The sequence below is a fragment of the Pleurodeles waltl genome, chromosome 8 (genome assembly GCF_031143425.1).
Source record: "Pleurodeles waltl isolate 20211129_DDA chromosome 8, aPleWal1.hap1.20221129, whole genome shotgun sequence".
NCBI lineage: Eukaryota > Metazoa > Chordata > Amphibia > Caudata > Salamandridae > Pleurodeles > Pleurodeles waltl.
The window spans coordinates 954964893-954985083 of NC_090447.1; positions in this window are offsets into that span (position 1 = coordinate 954964893).

Sequence of the window (20191 nt, forward strand, 5' to 3'; positions counted from 1 at the left end):
CAGTCTACCAAAGCCAGGGTGTCGAGGAGGAAGGTTATACACCTAAAAAAAACAAATGTTGTAGTGCGGCTATGCACCTTTGGGGAGATGGACAGATTGAGGAATTGATGTGTCTGGATGGATGGATCTAGGTGAAATGCAGAATTAAATACAATTATATAAAACATTTTAAAATAGTAAAACATTGAAAAAAGTATTTAAAAAACTAAAATTAAAATTAAATTAAAAAAGTTAAAATTTTTAAATTAAATTGTAAATTAAAATAAACAATTACAAATGTAAATAAAATGCTAAAATAAAAAAATAAAAATAAAATAATATATTAAAATAAACAATAGAAAACTGGAATAAAAAATAAAATCTGAACTTAAAATGAATAAATGATCAATAATTAAGCATGTCTGTATGTAAGCCTTTGGCAAAGACACACTGGCTGGATGTACAAAATGGCTGCCAGTCACAAGGTAAGACAATAGCAAGGAACAAGTAGGCATAGAAATCAAAGAACACAGGCAAGTTTATGGCAAAGGGACACTGGCTGGATGGACAAAATGGCCACCAGCCAGTTGGTCAAAGAACAACAGCAAAGGGAAAAGAGGCATGGGAAACAAAAAACAATCCATGCAAGCCTATGGCAAAGACACACTGGCTCGGTTCACAAAATGTCTGCCAGCCACATGATATAAGAACAACAAGGAGCAAGAAGGCATGGCAATCAAAGAACACATTTAAGCCTATGGGAAAGGGACACTTGCTGGGTGGACAAAATGGCAACCAGCCACATAGTCAAACAACAAGGAGCAAGACGGCATGGGGAACAAAGAAGTACCCATGCAAGCCTATGGCAAAGACACACTGGCTGGATGCACAAAATGGCCGCCCAAAATATGATAAAACAACAAGGAGCAAGGAGGCATGGCACACAGGGAACACATGCAAGCCTATGGCAAAGGAACTCTGACAGGATGGATAAAATGCCTGCCAGCTACATGGTCAAACAACAACTGCGAAAAAGGAGGCATGGAGGATAAAGAACACATGAAAGCCTATGGATATAGCCCCTGGCCACACAGTATGGAGAACAATGGCAGATGGTAGCTGATGACAATCACAAACACACATACACACATTCACAAACTGGCCATAAGTAGGCATTCTGGTAACACTGAAGAGAACAATATTAAGTCAGTAATGCAAAACATGAACTTTAACAGAGCTACAAACATTTCAAAACAACAGTGCACATCATCTATGACATCAATTATTACTATACAACATATACACTTTTTGTCAAAAAAATGAAATGCAAACAATAGCCAACATTTTTTATTTAATCCAATGTCATCCCTGCCCCAAATGAAGTTTTAAAAACATATACCACTGAAATATTTATTTCATGCACTGATGACTACTAGTACTGGGCCTACTGGCTAGATGGCCCTTTGGAAATCTAGGCCCCATAGTAAAAAAATATTGTAAACGTTACAAACATGTAGGAAAGGACAGCTACAGAACTGTGCAACAGTTTTTCTTTGCAAAAGATGAAATATCAATGAAATGCAAAATAAATAACTAGGCCCATCTTTAACCTCCAGGCCACCCACCACTATAAATGTTTTAAATCAAATTAAAGTGGAATGATCTGCCCTTGCTCATTTGCTCTGCCTCCTAAATTCTTTAATTCTGCAAGATGCCTTGGCTCTTTAAGTAGGTGAGTACCTGGATCAGCCCTGACTGTTCCTGCATCAGTAGAATGATACTGTCATGGGTAATAGCGCCCTTTACAAATACTCATGACATTACACAGAATTCTTCCCCCAACACGCCATATAAGGGTCCCATTTTGTGGCCTGCTCGTCATGTTCATCCTCTGTCAGAATGTGTGAGATTTTCTGTTCATCATATGACAAGTGCATTACAGTCATAGAATGGCACACAACTGAGGATCAGACATCTGCCACGTTGTTACTAATGTCCTTAATAGCTTCGGGTATGCTCTTCAGGGATCTTCCCCAGCTTTTGTACCTTAGTTTCAAAGGTAGATATTCTTACTCAGGATGAGCAATCTAGGTTTTGAGGCATCCTTTGCTACCTCCAACTCATAGCCACAAACAGGAAGGAGTTCGATTTATCACAGCAAGTGCTCTAAAGGTGCATAAAAGACACATCTTCCTCATCCTCATGTCACTCTCATGGGAGCCTTTAGTAAAAATGTTCTTGGCACATGTTCGGTAACACTCAGAATGTCAAGGGAGGCAGATACTTGACAGGCATAAAAACTAAGTGGTATATTTTAGAGCACCTAGCGCCTCCTTGAACCACACTAGAGTAATTTTTTTAAATGCTAATGTGGCCCAATAAGGCCAAAATCGTCTGCCCCAAATTTACAAAGTGGTGCAATGCATGCATTGTGCCACTTTGTAACACCTTCCACCACATTTTGCCTGCTCCAGGCATAATGTCTGCCGGGGGGCATTCCCCTGAAGGGGAGTTGAAAAAATGGCGCATAGAAATCTAAAAGATTTCTTTGCATAATTTTTTTCAGCATTTTTTATGCCTGCTCAGAGAAGGAATTAAAAGGGGTCATGCCCCTATGGTACTGTTCAGGGTTAGCACAAAATGTTGTCTCTAACCCTGAGCAATACATCAGTAGCGTCAAATATTCTGATGCTATTGCCCGCTACACTGCACCATGGTGCCCCATATTTTAAATACAAGGCACACATGGTTGCGATAGCAGGGTGCAAGGGGCTACAGGAAAAGTGTCACTACATGTAATGTAATGCTATTTTTCTTAAATCTGCCCCTTAGCTCCTAATTTAGATCTTAGTGGAGGGGAATACTCCAACACAATCAAGACAGATACCCTGTCCGTCATATTATAATACCATCAAATCCCATGGAGATCATATTGCCAAAGACAGGAAATCTATCACATTTGTGATGGAGTATTCCCTCTGCCAAGATCTAAATAAGGCCCTTGGTCAAAGATTATTTTAATTTGTGAGTTTTGGTGGGATACCAATGAATAATATGTCTCGCCATATCTGCAGAGCTCTTGGTATGTTTGTTTGCAGGTTGATTGATAACTGGGAGAGAGGAGGTTTGAATGGTGAATCTGTTCTGTGGCTTCTGAATATCACAGACCCTTGAATGGTAGTGGTATGCTAATATGAGTGTACGGCTGTGTTGGATGGAGCCCCAGGCAGGCATTTTGAAAGTCTTGTGTGAGGTGCATCAATGGAGTGTGAATTAATTGCCCGTAAAGTTGTTGGTGCCTTGTTGTGGTTTTATGGCTCATCTTCAGTAGTCTTCCGTTCAATATTCTGATATTCTGATTAGTATTTGATCTTTAAACATTGCACTTCTGGAGGCTCCAAAACCAACTTGTGTAAGAGGTGGTTTCACTTTGAATGTGCAATAAAAGCCTTTGACTTTTTTGAGAACTGATCATGTGGAGGTGTCCAGGGTTGTGTAACTTACAGTGATCCCACTCACGTTCCCACAATGCCCTGCAGCACTTGAATGTTTGTGTATTTGGAAAACATAAGTCATTTATTTACGATTTGTGATGAAAATAACTGGAATCTGTTGCAATTAATATACTGTCAACCACACAGCAATCCTAAATGTCTCTACATAAAAATAGAATACATTTTTTGTGGGGAGGCCTAGCTCCCATGATAAAAAAGGACAGAAAAAAACAACACAAATACATCAGAATTTCCCACTGAAACCATTCTGTTTTTGCAATGAGGATAGCTGGGGATTTTTGGGAATGTCTGTGCTGCCCTCCAAAGAAACCTACTAAACCTGCACATATCTGAAAACTGGGCAACTGAGGGAGCCCAAAGAGGTATGGCTTGCATTAATCTCACGAGGGTTTCTTTCCCAGATACTCTTGCAAACCTCAATCTTTGTCTAAAGACACACTTTTTTCTTACATTCAGTGTGGGAAAGTTCCAAAATCTGAGGTGATCCCCAAATATCCTACCAGGTTTTCTGATGATAATGGTATCCCACTTGTGTGCTTGGGCCAATAGAGAGAAACACAAAGACCCTAAATTACTACAGGGATAGATCAGTGATAGGTGGAGATGTGATATTTGGGGTCATACTTGGCCACCAGCCAAGTGAATATGAGAACCACAGAAATGTTTGAAAACTAGTCGCCTGGGGGATTCCAGGGTAGTGTGCCTTAGATGGATCTCATAAAATGTTCTTGCTCACAATCAATGCCCTGCAGACAACAAATGTTACCTAAAATCATTCATTTTCCCTACATTTCTGTGATGGAATCTTCCAGAATGATGAGGAATCTACAAAATTCCTTTCACCTAACATTTCCCCACTTGTCCCAATAAAAATGCTTCTCCACAGATTAAATTAAAGTAAAAATTGTTCTTATAGTAGTTATTATGCCCAAACACACAAGTGGAATCTCTGTGTTTTAGGAAGTTTACCCTCCATGTTTGTTACATGTCTCTTTAGCCTGAGCCCTAAGTTCCTTGCCAGGGTTGCCTCAAATTGAGGTACAACCAACTTCAGCAGGTAAAGATTTACATGTGAATAGAATCACTTGTGTCTTCATTAAGCTTTGTCATTCCCTATTTGTTTTGAAAATACAAACTTGGGAATCATGCCCCTCACTATGTTTCAGGGTGCAGTGGCCTGACATGTATACTATTATGCACTGTCTAAATGGCTACTGCTCATTATTATACATTGTTGTTATATTATTTCTTTCAATGTTTTGTTCCCTTTTCATAAGTATTAGAAATCTGGATCTCCTTTGACCTGTGGTGACCACCCTTTATATGAGTACATGTAAAAACATGTGTCATTACTTGTGTGGCCTGCACAGTAATGGGTCCACATTTGTACTCCCCTGGAAACTAAACACGCCAGTAAAGTAATTGACTCTCTCAGGGTAGAGAAGTGGAGAGGTCTACGGCCTGCCCAAGGTAGGTGGTGTGGGCTAGAAATCACCATTCACAGATACACAATAATAGCACTCAATAAACTATTGTCCAGCCTGTGCGTTTTCATTTGAAAAAGGAAAAACATACATGGATTTGTTTGACCATGCCCTTTTCGCCGGGTTAACCCCAAACCTTTGACCTTCTTCCTCCTATTTTTGCTGATCTGTTTTCATTGGCTTTAGGAGTTTGGGAACTTTACCGCTGCTAACCAGTGCTAAATTGCAAGTGATCTCTGTCACAAATGTAATAATAATTGGCTTTTCTATGATTGGCATATTTGATTTACTAGTAAGCCCCTGGTAAAGTGCAGTAGTGGTGCGCAGGGCCCATAAATCAGATGCTACTAGTGGGCCTGCAGCACTGATTGTGCCACCCACATCAGTAGCCTTGTAAATATGTCTCAGACCTCCCATTATCAAGTCCAAACCTTCCATTTTACTGCATTTATGTCACCCCTAAGGTAGTCCCTAGGTAGCCCCAAGAGCAGGGTGCAGTGTATTTTAAAGGCAGGACATTTACTGATGTGTTTTACATCTTCAGATGGTGAAAGACTGCCAACTTTGTTTTTCACTATTGCAAGGCTAATCTCTCCCATAGGTAACATGGAGATTGCATTTAAATATCTTTTAAGTGCTGTTTCCCATCGGGAACAGATAGAGATCTGGAGTTTGGGGGTCTCTTAGCTCACAATTAAAAATACATCTTTTGGTAAAGTTGTTTTTACATTGTTTGTTTGACTATGTCACTTGTATAAAGTGGACATTTTCTTGCTTAACTATTCGGTGCATCTGTTTGGCTGCTGTTGGGCTATTTGTGAATTCACTCTAGACAGTGAGACTAAGGGAGCTGAGATGTGTCCTGCATATCCTGATAAGTCTTCCTGGGCTAGAGTGTGAGTGTGGGGCTGACACCTGCACTTACAAGGGCTGGGCCTGTTCCCACACTCTTGGTTAGGTAGGCTGTTAGGGGTGACGTTGACAGTGACAAATGACTGACAAACTTACTTGCTGAATTACATTATTAATGCTGGTATTCTTAGTTTATGGTATGGTACTGTCGCATATGTTTTCTTTTTAAGAAATAATGTCTTCTATTAATGAATTAATAAAAAGTTTGATTTGAATAAAGATTGAACTAATGGATGATCTACAATTGTAATCAATAGGGAAATAAAAATTGTTAACTCTTCACCTGAGTAGTGCTTATTCTTGAGTAAGATGATTTGAATTGTTTTCCATAGAACGTTTCTTGGTTATTGATGCTAGTTATTGATTCAGTAGTCACTGCATGACTAGGATACTCCATGCGATTCAAAAGGTTTATCGACCTATATGCGTCCCCTTGTAAGTTTACTTACTAAGGACCAGGCATGCTAGCAAAACTCTACATTTTGGAAAGTCCGAGATTGAAAGATTATGTACTGCATCCCACACTTTTCTCCAGTTCTGCCAAAAGTTGAAAGTGCAGCTACTTAAACTTAATGCAAGTCATAAGTCAACTATCAGAAATGTTCTTAGGACCAGATCACAAAATATTTTTGGTTGACCATTTCATGTCCTTGGTGATTGCTCCAAAGAACTCTTACATTATATTATAGAAACAGGATTCTAGAGGTGGGACTCTGGGAAGAAAAGGTATTGTGGTGGTAACGTGTTCTGTTGTTATTTTCTGATGAGTTTTTGTTCCGCCTTATTGCAATGAGATTGTGTTGTCTTGTACTGCTGTTGCTGTATTGCTTTCTGACTATTTTGCTATGATTTGCCCTGTTATATTTCTCTCGTGTTGTTACGTGGCTTTCCTATGCAATTGTGTTATATTCTGTTATTTGCTTTAAATTCGTCAACAAATGGTACTATATTTTCAGCCAGTAGCAGAATGTGCTTCAAAACCTTCAGTGACAAGCAATCATTTACTATTGTCTAAGTTGGCAATATAGCCCTGCTCTGGCTCCTCAACTACTTAATACACCAATCATTCCAAAACTGTAGCAGAGATTTAGTTTAAACTTATGGACTGATTCACATATTGAGGGAGAGAGAACTCCACGCTGCCCACCGTATTTAGTTGAAGGCAGACCTTAGGGTTAATCATGGCAGAGACTACCCTAGGGTTAATCATGGCAGAGATTACTCTGTCTAAACAACTCTGACAACTCTATGGAGTCAGGATTGTCAGAGAAATGGCTACCTGTCTGCCTGCCCAATTTAGTTGGGTGGACTTGTACTCATTTTTTACTATTCCTTACTACCAGCACATTCTCCTTTCCATTGGGTACCTTTCAGTTTGGTCATTGCAATATGGCCATGTTAGACTTGGCATCCTTGGTGTGGTCTCCCCAAACTTTTTGACTCTGATTCCCAGGTTGTAGATGTGTGCTGGACTCTGTTTTTGCTTTTTTTTATACTCTTGTCACTTTGCCACTGCTAACCATTGCTAAAGTGCAAGTGTTCCTATGTAACTGTATGTGTAAATTGGCTTATACTTGATTGGCATATTAGATTTACTAGTAAGTCCCTAGCAAATTGCACTAGAGGTGCCCAGAGCCTGGAAATCAAATGCTTCTAGTGGGCCTGCTGCACTGGTTATGCCACTCACATTAGTAGCCCTGTAAACATGTCTCAGACCTGCCATTGCAGTATCTAAAGGTGCAGCCTTGAACTGCAAATTCGACTTGGAAAGTGCACCTTCCCTTTTCAGACATATTCGGCACCCCTAAGGTGCCCCATGGGCAGACTACAGTGTATGTTAAAAGTGGGACATGTACAGATATGTGTTACATGTCCTAACAGTGAAATACTGCTAAATTCAGTCTTCATTGTTGCAAGGCCTATCTCTCTCATGGGTTAGCATGGGAGCTGCCTTTAAATATTATTATAGTGCAGATTTCCGACCAGAGAAGAAACAACAAACGGCCTTTTGCAAGGAAGGAATCAACGCATTGCTGCCTTTTCTGATGCACACTCGCCCATGCAGCTTAAATTTTGACACTAATCAGGTACTTTATGCAAAATCATTGCTTCCAAGGTTTTCTATGAAGTAAGACTCTTATTCTTTAAAAAAATCATATTTTAACTTGTGTATGTTGCATCAAGAAAATCTTAAACTTGATTATGGCCAGCTTTACACCTTGTTCGCCATCAGGCAGATGTTCTATTTGCAGTATAATAATTACATTACAGTCACCGCACTGCACATAATGATGGATTGATCACAGGCCACCTTGTCACAGAGTACCCTATGCACCAAACATGAAGCTTTTAGTAGTTTTTGAAGTGGTCCTTAGGGAACTTAGGACAGTCTTCACTAGCATCTTTACTTCATTTCAGGGAATCTAGGCCTTGAGGCATCCTTGGGCACCCCCAAACATGCATCCACAACCTGGAGAGGTTTAGACATAAAAATGAGTGCATTAAAGGTGCATGAAAGACATGTTCTCTACAGTCTCAGGGGGATACCATGTAAGGCTTGAGTAAAGTCTCACTTTACTGTTACATGACTAGTCAGGAGTTTGAACACATAGACACTTAGGAAAACCTTATGCTAGGATTGCTTTCATAGGAATATCACGTAGATAGAAAACAGATAGTCAAGGTAATAGAGATACACATACTATCAATTAATCTTCATAAAAGAAACCAACTCGTTTGATGCCGCTCTTACCCCAATACTGACAAAGTATCTCACTCAACAAACCAGATGACTGAACAATACAGAACACAGCAGTCAGGCTTACCTGACATTCCCACCATGCACACACATCACCCTACACCTCAAAGAACTTTCTTGGCTCCTTACCCTCAAGTGACCTCTCTTCAAACTCCTCATGCACACATTCAAAACCTTATACAAGAAGGGCCCAGCATACGTCAACAAGTACCTCACCTTATCTGAACCAGAACTCTTCTCACATATATTGCATGCATACTAGACCTGGGAGGAGTGCGCAGAGCCATGCTACATGGAACTCCGTAATGTGGCCCAAAAATGCTGCCGCACTACCGGGAGTTCCACGGGTGGACAGAGTTCCCCGTTACTCCCATTCGTGTTATGTTTTTCGCGACGGGGAGTCACATGGACGTCGCTGTCTTTTTTCCTTACTCTGCTCATGGTGCTGGGCCTAGTTTTAATTCTTCTAGTTTCTTTTCAATCCTCAACCCCCTTTATTAATCTGCGCCTCATTTTTATTTATTGTATTAGTGTTTGTTTCTGTGTCTGCGTATTTAAAGTTTTAATTTTTTGGGTGTTTTCGTGACTTTTTATATTTTTCTTTATGGTTTTTCCTTTCCTTTCGTTTCCTTTCGTTTCCTTTCGTTTCCTTTCCTTTCCTTTCCTTTCCTTTCCTTTCCTTCCTTCCTTCCCCTGTTTCTTTTCATTTTCTTTACCCAACCCAGGCCAACACAATGGCAGAGCAGGGCAGCAAGCAGGGGAGCAGCAGCACCAGGCTGTTCCAAGCAGACAGAGGCAGTAGCCACCTCCCTTGCAGGTGGCCATGCCGCCAATGGGTGCCACCCCAGACAATTGTTGCAAGGTGGCAGTGCTTGTTTTTATGTATAGCGCCACCTCTCCTCCATGCTGGCAGCAGGCGGCAGGCCTGCCAGTGAGTACACCCTGTGGGAGCTTCAGCTGCATTGAGGGAGGGGTACACCGGTGTGTTCTGCCCACCAGTCTGGTACAGTGCATCAACCAACAGCTGAGAGACTTGCTAGGAATAGAGATTCTGGGGATCGGTGAGTATTCTTTATATTATTGTGTTTGTGTTCTACAGTGCTACCTTTTTTTTCCAGAATAGCATTCTGCTCACACTGAGAGGAGGGTTACGTTCAGTTTACTTTAAGAATATTATTATGTGATCCACTTAAAGCTAGGGAGATGCTCAGTGCTATCTCATCGTATTCGTCAACGCTTGCTTTGGCTGATTCTTTAAGAAGCCATTGCAATGCAGACTCCTCTGTCCACATGCCACCATAGTGAATTAGTGATATCAGTGAGTTAGTAATAGTGATGTATAGTACTACTACTATGCATCTATGTATTGTAAAAAAAGGAGACTGAGTTGGTCCATCAAGGGGTTTGAGAAATGAGAATTGAATCAAATATCATTCATTGCAATGCATTAGTTCCAAATGTAGTTTTTGGTAAGCAAATGTGGAATATGGATTTTGGCAATAGTCAGTCATACTAGTATCACAGGCGATCTGATTTACATAAGTGTAATGTTAATGCATTTGCCTTTTATAATAATTTTGTGGAAATTAACTGTACCACTAATATATTTTTTTATCTTCTTTATTTCTTACATCAGCACCGATTGCTAAAAATTATGGTTTGATGGAAATTGGAAAAATTGGAAGGTTAAAAGAAAGGATGGGGGAAATGAGTAAAAGGAAAGGATGCGTGGGTGGGTGGGTGAAAGGATTTGTGGGTGAGTATTAGGTAAAGGAATGGATGGATGAAAGGATGATTGACATGAATGGTGGAGAGTGAATAGTGAGTTAATGGATAATGGATTGTGAATTTTTGTGAAAAACAGGACGAGTGAAAAGTAAAGCTTAAATCATGGTAGCTATGAGTAAATATAGTAGGAAGAATGAAAAGATGATTAAATAACTGTTTGGGTGAATGAACAAGGGAGCTCTTCTCGAGAGAAGCATGCTGCTCACCTACTTTGCTTGCTTTGCTTTATGGTTATCAAAGCTATTGCTCAAAGTGGGAGAGTTTTAATTTGTTCTCTAATCCATTGACTCACTGTATTTGTAAAGTGAGCCAGATATGTATCCCACCCATCATAGCTCATCACCCCCCTCCCTGCCCCTGGCATTTCACCACTCATGACCAGAGAAGCACAGAATGGTACAATTTGTGACTGCAGTGTTGGCTTTGCAATGTGCGCCTGCTTCGGTTAATGCAGCATTTCCAAAGTTATCAATGCATTGCAAACTGAACACACAGGACGTATTTTCATTCACCCACCCAATCACCTCTTATTACTTCACTCCTTTTTTCTTTCCTAAGTTCTTCTGTCTCAGCCTACCAAATAAATTGAAAAAACAATTCTTGGCATGTTCCACATTTGTATGGCCATGTGAAGTATTTATAAAATATATTTCATATTCCACAATGAGTGGCTCATTATGATCATCCTCTTCACCATCATCCCCTTCCATGTTTCTAAGGCTTTCTTGAACTTTTCTTTTCCCTTTCCTCTCCAGGCATTTCAGGGACTCTGCTGGGTCCACTCCATGTCCCTATGATTATCATCAGTAGTGGTGCTGGTGATGACAGTGGAGTAGTACCCTTACTGTTTCTTGCTGGAGATCTGGAAGCTATTGATTCTAAAAGTAGAGATTCTTCTCAACAGGAAGCTGGATCTTCTGTTCTGCTCCAACTTTGAGAAGATCTACTATTGCTGGCTGTGGCTGCTTTTCCACTTCACTCTCTTTCCTGAAACGATTGAATACTACTTTGCAAAAGGGACAAATTCAGTTCAATGTCACTGCTTGTCGGTGTTGCCATGATTTCAGTTGCTGCCACACTGATATACATGGTTTTGGGCTTAGGTTGGGGGGTGCTGTAGATGCGGGAGTGCTACTCCCAGGTTCCTGCCTGGAGGCCGGTGTGGCAAGCATACGTCTTCAGGAAAAGATTGAAGTCAGCACACCACAGGTGGAATACTGCTTCTTCTTGCTGACCACTTTTTTGGGAGAAACTTTCTTTGGGGTCATCTTAAACCTCTCACTTAGCAGTGGCACTAAGCTGCACAAGCAGAAGAGGTTTGAGGACTTAACTGTACAGGGTGTCTCTTTGGCTGCACTGTGGGTGATGTGACGTCTCTTCTCTTGTGCACCTAAAAGCAATCAAGCAAGAAAAACATGCAGTTAGTGAAATGTGGCATTTTTGCAAGTTGAAATACAATAGACAAATGCATTCTTAGTGTCCTTGGTTACTTATGTAATTAATGCCAATTGAAAAGTCAAACAACACCACCACCACATAAAATTGCATTTCAAATCAGGAGACACAATATGCAAATATGGCTCTTTGCTTTATCTTCACCTGTTTTAAAGGAGACACCTGTCTTAGAAAGAAGAGCATGAGCATATGGAATAATCCTTAAAAAACCGATGGCAGCAAGGTTGTCCAGGGGAGATGGAATATTCATTACAAAAATGAATTGTGCTGCTGATTTGTCTGCAGTCTACCAAAGCCAGGGTGTCGAGGAGGAAGGTTATACACCTAAAAAAAACAAATGTTGTAGTGCGGCTATGCACCTTTGGGGAGATGGACAGATTGAGGAATTGATGTGTCTGGATGGATGGATCTAGGTGAAATGCAGAATTAAATACAATTATATAAAACATTTTTAAATAGTAAAACATTGAAAAAAGTATTTAAAAAACTAAAATTAAAATTAAATTAAAAAAGTTACATTTTTTAAATTAAATTGTAAATTAAAATAAACAATTACAAATTTAAATAAAATGCTAAAATAAAAAAATAAAAATAAAATAATATATTAAAATAAACAATAGAAAACTGGAATAAAAAATAAAATCTGAACTTAAAATGAATAAATGATCAATAATTAAGCATGTCTGTATGTAAGCCTTTGGCAAAGACACACTGGCTGGATGTACAAAATGGCTGCCAGTCACAAGGTAAGACAATAGCAAGGAACAAGTAGGCATAGAAATCAAAGAACACAGGCAAGTTTATGGCAAAGGGACACTGGCTGGATGGACAAAATGGCCACCAGCCAGTTGGTCAAAGAACAACAGCAAAGGGAAAAGAGGCATGGGAAACAAAAAACAATCCATGCAAGCCTATGGCAAAGACACACTGGCTCGGTTCACAAAATGTCTGCCAGCCACATGATATAAAAACAACAAGGAGCAAGAAGGCATGGCAATCAAAGAACACATTTAAGCCTATGGGAAAGGGACACTTGCTGGGTGGACAAAATGGCAACCAGCCACATAGTCAAACAACAAGGAGCAAGACGGCATGGGGAACAAAGAAGTACCCATGCAAGCCTATGGCAAAGACACACTGGCTGGATGCACAAAATGGCCGCCCAAAATATGATAAAACAACAAGGAGCAAGGAGGCATGGCACACAGGGAACACATGCAAGCCTATGGCAAAGGAACTCTGACAGGATGGATAAAATGCCTGCCAGCTACATGGTCAAACAACAACTGCGAAAAAGGAGGCATGGAGGATAAAGAACACATGAAAGCCTATGGATTTAGCCCCTGGCCACACAGTATGGAGAACAATGGCAGATGGTAGCTGATGACAATCACAAACACACATACACACATTCACAAACTGGCCATAAGTAGGCATTCTGGTAACACTGAAGAGAACAATATTAAGTCAGTAATGCAAAACATGAACTTTAACAGAGCTACAAACATTTCAAAACAACAGTGCACATCATCTATGACATCAATTATTACTATACAACATATACACTTTTTGTCAAAAAAATGAAATGCAAACAATAGCCAACATTTTTTATTTAATCCAATGTCATCCCTGCCCCAAATGAAGTTTTAAAAACATATACCACTGAAATATTTATTTCATGCACTGATGACTACTAGTACTGGGCCTACTGGCTAGATGGCCCTTTGGAAATCTAGGCCCCATAGTAAAAAAATATTGTAAACGTTACAAACATGTAGGAAAGGACAGCTACAGAACTGTGCAACAGTTTTTCTTTGCAAAAGATGAAATATCAATGAAATGCAAAATAAATAACTAGGCCCATCTTTAACCTCCAGGCCACCCACCACTATAAATGTTTTAAATCAAATTAAAGTGGAATGATCTGCCCTTGCTCATTTGCTCTGCCTCCTAAATTCTTTAATTCTGCAAGATGCCTTGGCTCTTTAAGTAGGTGAGTACCTGGATCAGCCCTGACTGTTCCTGCATCAGTAGAATGATACTGTCATGGGTAATAGCGCCCTTTACAAATACTCATGACATTACACAGAATTCTTCCCCCAACACGCCATATAAGGGTCCCATTTTGTGGCCTGCTCGTCATGTTCATCCTCTGTCAGAATGTGTGAGATTTTCTGTTCATCATATGACAAGTGCATTACAGTCATAGAATGGCACACAACTGAGGATCAGACATCTGCCACGTTGTTACTAATGTCCTTAATAGCTTCGGGTATGCTCTTCAGGGATCTTCCCCAGCTTTTGTACCTTAGTTTCAAAGGTAGATATTCTTACTCAGGATGAGCAATCTAGGTTTTGAGGCATCCTTTGCTACCTCCAACTCATAGCCACAAACAGGAAGGAGTTCGATTTATCACAGCAAGTGCTCTAAAGGTACATAAAAGACACATCTTCCTCATCCTCATGTCACTCTCATGGGAGCCTTTAGTAAAAATGTTCTTGGCACATGTTCGGTAACACTCAGAATGTCAAGGGAGGCAGATACTTGACAGGCATAAAAACTAAGTGGTATATTTTAGAGCACCTAGCGCCTCCTTGAACCACACTAGAGTAATTTTTTTAAATGCTAATGTGGCCCAATAAGGCCAAAATCGTCTGCCCCAAATTTACAAAGTGGTGCAATGCATGCATTGTGCCACTTTGTAACACCTTCCACCACATTTTGCCTGCTCCAGGCATAATGTCTGCCGGGGGGCATTCCCCTGAAGGGGAGTTGAAAAAATGGCGCATAGAAATCTAAAAGATTTCTTTGCATAATTTTTTTCAGCATTTTTTATGCCTGCTCAGAGAAGGAATTAAAAGGGGTCATGCCCCTATGGTACTGTTCAGGGTTAGCACAAAATGTTGTCTCTAACCCTGAGCAATACATCAGTAGCGTCAAATATTCTGATGCTATTGCCCGCTACACTGTACCATGGTGCCCCATATTTTAAATACAAGGCACACATGGTTGCGATAGCAGGGTGCAAGGGGCTACAGGAAAAGTGTCACTACATGTAATGTACTGCTATTTTTCTTAAATCTGCCCCTTAGCTCCTAATTTAGATCTTAGTGGAGGGGAATACTCCAACACAATCAAGACAGATACCCTGTCCGTCATATTATAATACCATCAAATCCCATGGAGATCATATTGCCAAAGACAGGAAATCTATCACATTTGTGATGGAGTATTCCCTCTGCCAAGATCTAAATAAGGCCCTTGGTCAAAGATTATTTTAATTTGTGAGTTTTGGTGGGATACCAATGAATAATATGTCTCGCCATATCTGCAGAGCTCTTGGTATGTTTGTTTGCAGGTTGATTGATAACTGGGAGAGAGGAGGTTTGAATGGTGAATCTGTTCTGTGGCTTCTGAATATCACAGACCCTTGAATGGTAGTGGTATGTTAATATGAGTGTACGGCTGTGTTGGATGGAGCCCCAGGCAGGCATTTTGAAAGTCTTGTGTGAGGTGCATCAATGGAGTGTGAATTAATTGCCCGTAAAGTTGTTGGTGCCTTGTTGTGGTTTTATGGCTCATCTTCAGTAGTCTTCCGTTCAGTATTCTGATATTCTGATTAGTATTAGATCTTTAAACATTGCACTTCTGGAGGCGCCAAAACCAACTTGTGTAAGAGGTGGTTTCACTTTGAATGTGCAATAAAAGCCTTTGACTTTTTTGAGAACTGATCATGTGGAGGTGTCCAGGGTTGTGTAACTTACAGTGATCCCACTCACGTTCCCACGATGCCCTGCAGCACTTGAATGTTTGTGTATTTGGAAAACATAAGTCATTTATTTACGATTTGTGATGAAAATAACTGGAATCTGTTGCAATTAATATACTGTCAACCACACAGCAATCCTAAATGTCTCTACATAAAAATAGAATACATTTTTTGTGGGGAGGCCTAGCTCCCATGATAAAAAGGACAGAAAAAAACAACAGAAATACATCAGAATTTCCCACTGAAACCATTCTGTTTTTGCAATGAGGATAGCTGGGGATTTTTGGGAATGTCTGTGCTGCCCTCCAAAGAAACCTACTAAACCTGCACATATCTGAAAACTGGGCAACTGAGGGAGCCCAAAGAGGTATGGCTTGCATTAATCTCACGAGGGTTTCTTTCCCAGATACTCTTGCAAACCTCAATATTTGTCTAAAGACACACTTTTTTCTTACATTCAGTGTGGGAAAGTTCCAAAATCTGAGGTGATCCCCAAATATCCTACCAGGTTTTCTGATGATAATGGTATCCCACTTGTGTGCTTGGGACAATAGAGAGAAACACAAAGACCCTAAATTACTACAGGGATAGATCAGTGATAGGTGGAGATGTGATATTTGGGGTCATACTTGGCCACCAGCCAAGTGAATATGAGAACCACAGAAATGTTTGAAAACTAGTCGCCTGGGGGATTCCAGGGTAGTGTGCCTTAGATGGATCTCATAAAATGTTCTTGCTCACAATCAATGCCCTGCAGACAACAAATGTTCCCTAAAATCATTCATTTTCCTTACATTTCTGTGATGGAATCTTCCAGAATGATGAGGAATCTACAAAATTCCTTTCACCTAACATTTCCCCACTTGTCCCAATAAAAATGCTTCTCCACAGATTAAATTAAAGTAAAAATTGTTCTTATAGTAGTTATTATGCCCAAACACACAAGTGGAATCTCTGTGTTTTAGGAAGTTTACCCTCCATGTTTGTTACATGTCTCTTTAGCCTGAGCCCTAAGTTCCTTGCCAGGGTTGCCTCAAATTGAGGTACAACCAACTTCAGCAGGTAAAGATTTACATGTGAATAGAATCACTTGTGTCTTCATTAAGCTTTGTCATTCCCTATTTGTTTTGAAAATACAAACTTGGGAATCATGCCCCTCACTATGTTTCAGGGTGCAGTGGCCTGACATGTATACTATTTGGGCACTGTCTAAATGGCTACTGCTCATTATTATACATTGTTGTTATATTATTTCTTTCAATGTTTTGTTCCCTTTTCATAAGTATTAGAAATCTGGATCTCCTTTGACCTGTGGTGACCACCCTTTATATGAGTACATGTAAAAACATGTGTCATTACTTGTGTGGCCTGCACAGTAATGGGTCCACATTTGTACTCCCCTGGAAACTAAACACCCCAGTAAAGTAATTGACTCTCTCAGGGTAGAGAAGTGGAGAGGTCTACGGCCTGCCCAAGGTAGGTGGTGTGGGCTAGAAATCACCATTCACAGATACACAATAATAGCACTCAATAAACTATTGTCCAGCCTGTGCGTTTTCATTTGAAAAAGGAAAAACATACATGGATTTGTTTGACCATGCCCTTTTCGCCGGGTTAACCCCAAACCTTTGACCTTCTTCCTCCTATTTTTGCTGATCTGTTTTCATTGGCTTTAGGAGTTTGGGAACTTTACCGCTGCTAACAAGTGCTAAATTGCAAGTGATCTCTGTCACAAATGTAATAATAATTGACTTTTCTATGATTGGCATATTTGATTTACTAGTAAGCCCCTGGTAAAGTGCAGTAGTGGTGCGCAGGGCCCATAAATCAGATGCTACTAGTGGGTCTGCAGCACTGATTGTGCCACCCACATCAGTAGCCTTGTAAATATGTCTCAGACCTCCCATTATCAAGTCCAAACCTTCCATTTTACTGCATTTATGTCACCCCTAAGGTAGTCCCTAGGTAGCCCCAAGAGCAGGGTGCAGTGTATTTTAAAGGCAGGACATTTACTGATGTGTTTTACATCTTCAGATGGTGAAAGGCTGCCAACTTTGTTTTTCACTATTGCAAGGCTAATCTCTCCCATAGGTAACATGGAGATTGCATTTAAATATCTTTTAAGTGTTGTTTCCCATCGGGAACAGATAGAGATCTGGAGTTTGGGGGTCTCTTAGCTCACAATTAAAAATACATCTTTTGGTAAAGTTGTTTTTACATTGTTTGTTTGACTATGTCACTTGTATAAAGTGGACATTTTCTTGCTTAACTATTCGGTGCATCTGTTTGGCTGCTGTTGGGCTATTTGTGAATTCACTCTAGACAGTGAGACTAAGGGAGCTGAGATGTGTCCTGCATATCCTGATAAGTCTTCCTGGGCTAGAGTGTGCGTGTGGGGCTGACACCTGCACTTACAAGGGCTGGGCCTGTTCCCACACAATAAAGTCTCCAAACCCCTAGAGTGTGTCTTGGGCAGGGCAAGGAAGAGGCAGGGTCTTGTGCACTACAAAGACTTTCATTTGAAGTTTGTCTACTTCAAAGGAAGAAATGAGTATAAGTATTGGACTGCTGACCTCACATCTTTAGATTACTTCTCGATGAAGAGGAAGCTCTGCCAATGAGAAGAGTGTGATGCTTGAGGAGGATCTGCCACTCTGCCTGTTGCTTAGCTGTGCTGGCCTGCTGCTGCTGCTTCTGCCTGTTGAGTGAAAGGACTGGACTTTGTTTTCAGAAATCCTGCTTGTGAAGTTTCTCCAAGGGGTTTGGACAGAGATTGTCCCCTGTTCTGAATTCCCAGGGCTACTTGTCCAGAAATCGAAGAATCACTTATTATGTGAAGGGCAGCAATGTAACAGACTACCAGGAACTGTACAATTGTATTGCATGGGAGCACTTATCTAGTTGTTGTTTTCCAGAGCTGCACCAGCACTTGATTGACAGCCAGCCTAATGACCCCAGGAAGCTCACCAAGGAGGCAGAACAAGGGCTCAGCACCAGGGTCCAAGGAAGTTATATGTGGGAGTCTCACCCAAGGTTGGGCAGGGTCACTAATAGAAAACGGAGGAGGGGGCAAGGATGAATGTAAAAAGTTCTCTAAAGAGCTCTAAACTAATTCCTAGAGTAAGGATTGGCAGCCCCTGTTGAGAAAAAGAGTTGGTTCCCTTCAGGAAAACCTGCAGGGAGGGGACCCATCAAATGCTTTGCTTATAGTCAGGATGGACACTTCCCAAGTGTCCTAAGCGAGCACAGCCTCCCACTGGTGGGCAATCACTTGGGGTGGCCAGTGTAGCACTTGGGGCCGAGTTGGCACCAGTTAGTGGTAGGAAGCTGTCTGAGTTAACCCTAGTCTCCCTGGGTAAAGGTGAGAAGGTCCAGAGAACACTCCTGCCTGATCCTACAAATATGTACATGTAGTGGGTGACCATCAATGGGAGGCCAGTGGAGGCTCTGAGAGACATAGGAGCCAGTATGACAACAGGCAGCTGTCATCTGTGTCGGAGGAGCTGGTAGTCCCTAATGTAGTCCACCAAGTAGCTGCAGTTGACAACAGTAAACCCCAATGCTTGGTAGCTCAGATTCCCTTTGAATGGGGGGGTCTCAGGTTCCTTGAGGGTAGCTGTGAGTCCATCCATGCCTGTCGACTTTCTGCTAGGGAATGACCTGGACCATACTGCCTGGGTGTGCATGACCACATGGTCCATGGCTGCCAGGGAGGATGATCAGAAGGACCTGGTGCCTGAAACAGTGGCCCAGGTGCCTGCCGGGAAAGGAAGGGGCAAGGGTGTGTGGGAAACCCACTCCTGAGATTCCCATGGTCTGGGAGGAGTCTGAACCTGAGGGGGATGCCTCAGAACCTACAGGGAAATAAGTGGCTAAACTGGGGGACCTGCCTGAGCTAACTCATTGACCGCAGGAAGGAGGCCCTACCAGGGAGGAGTCCTGTACAGCACAGAAAACATGCCCCACCCTTGAGGGCCTTCGGAAATAGGCCAAGGCCCAGGCACCTGGAGACACCTCTGGTTCTTACATCACTTACTGGGAAAATGATCTCCTGTATATTGAGCCTAAGGTTGCTGAACCTGGGGCAGCCTGTGTGCTGGTGATACACCAGCATTTCAGAGATTTCCTACTCAGCCTGGTTTGGGATGTCCTACTGGCAGGTCATTTGAGGCAGGACAAGACCTTTGACAGACTTGTCACCCACTTTTATTGGCCCCAAATGAGGAAGGCCTCAGAGGTGTTTTTTTTACAGGACCTGTCAGACCTGCCAGGCAAGCAGCAAATCTGGGGAGAGGTGAAAGTCTCATCTTCAACCCTTTCCTGTCATGAGCACCCCCTATGAGTGGGTGGGCATTGACATTGGGGAGCCTCTGGGTCCTAAGACAACTATGAGCAAACAGGTTTATCCTGGTCTTGGTGGACCATCCCACCCGGTACCCAGAAGCTATCCCCCTGAGAATAGTGACTGCACTCGCAGTGGCCAGGGCACTTATGGGAATCTTTACCTGCATGGGTTTCCACAAGGAGGTG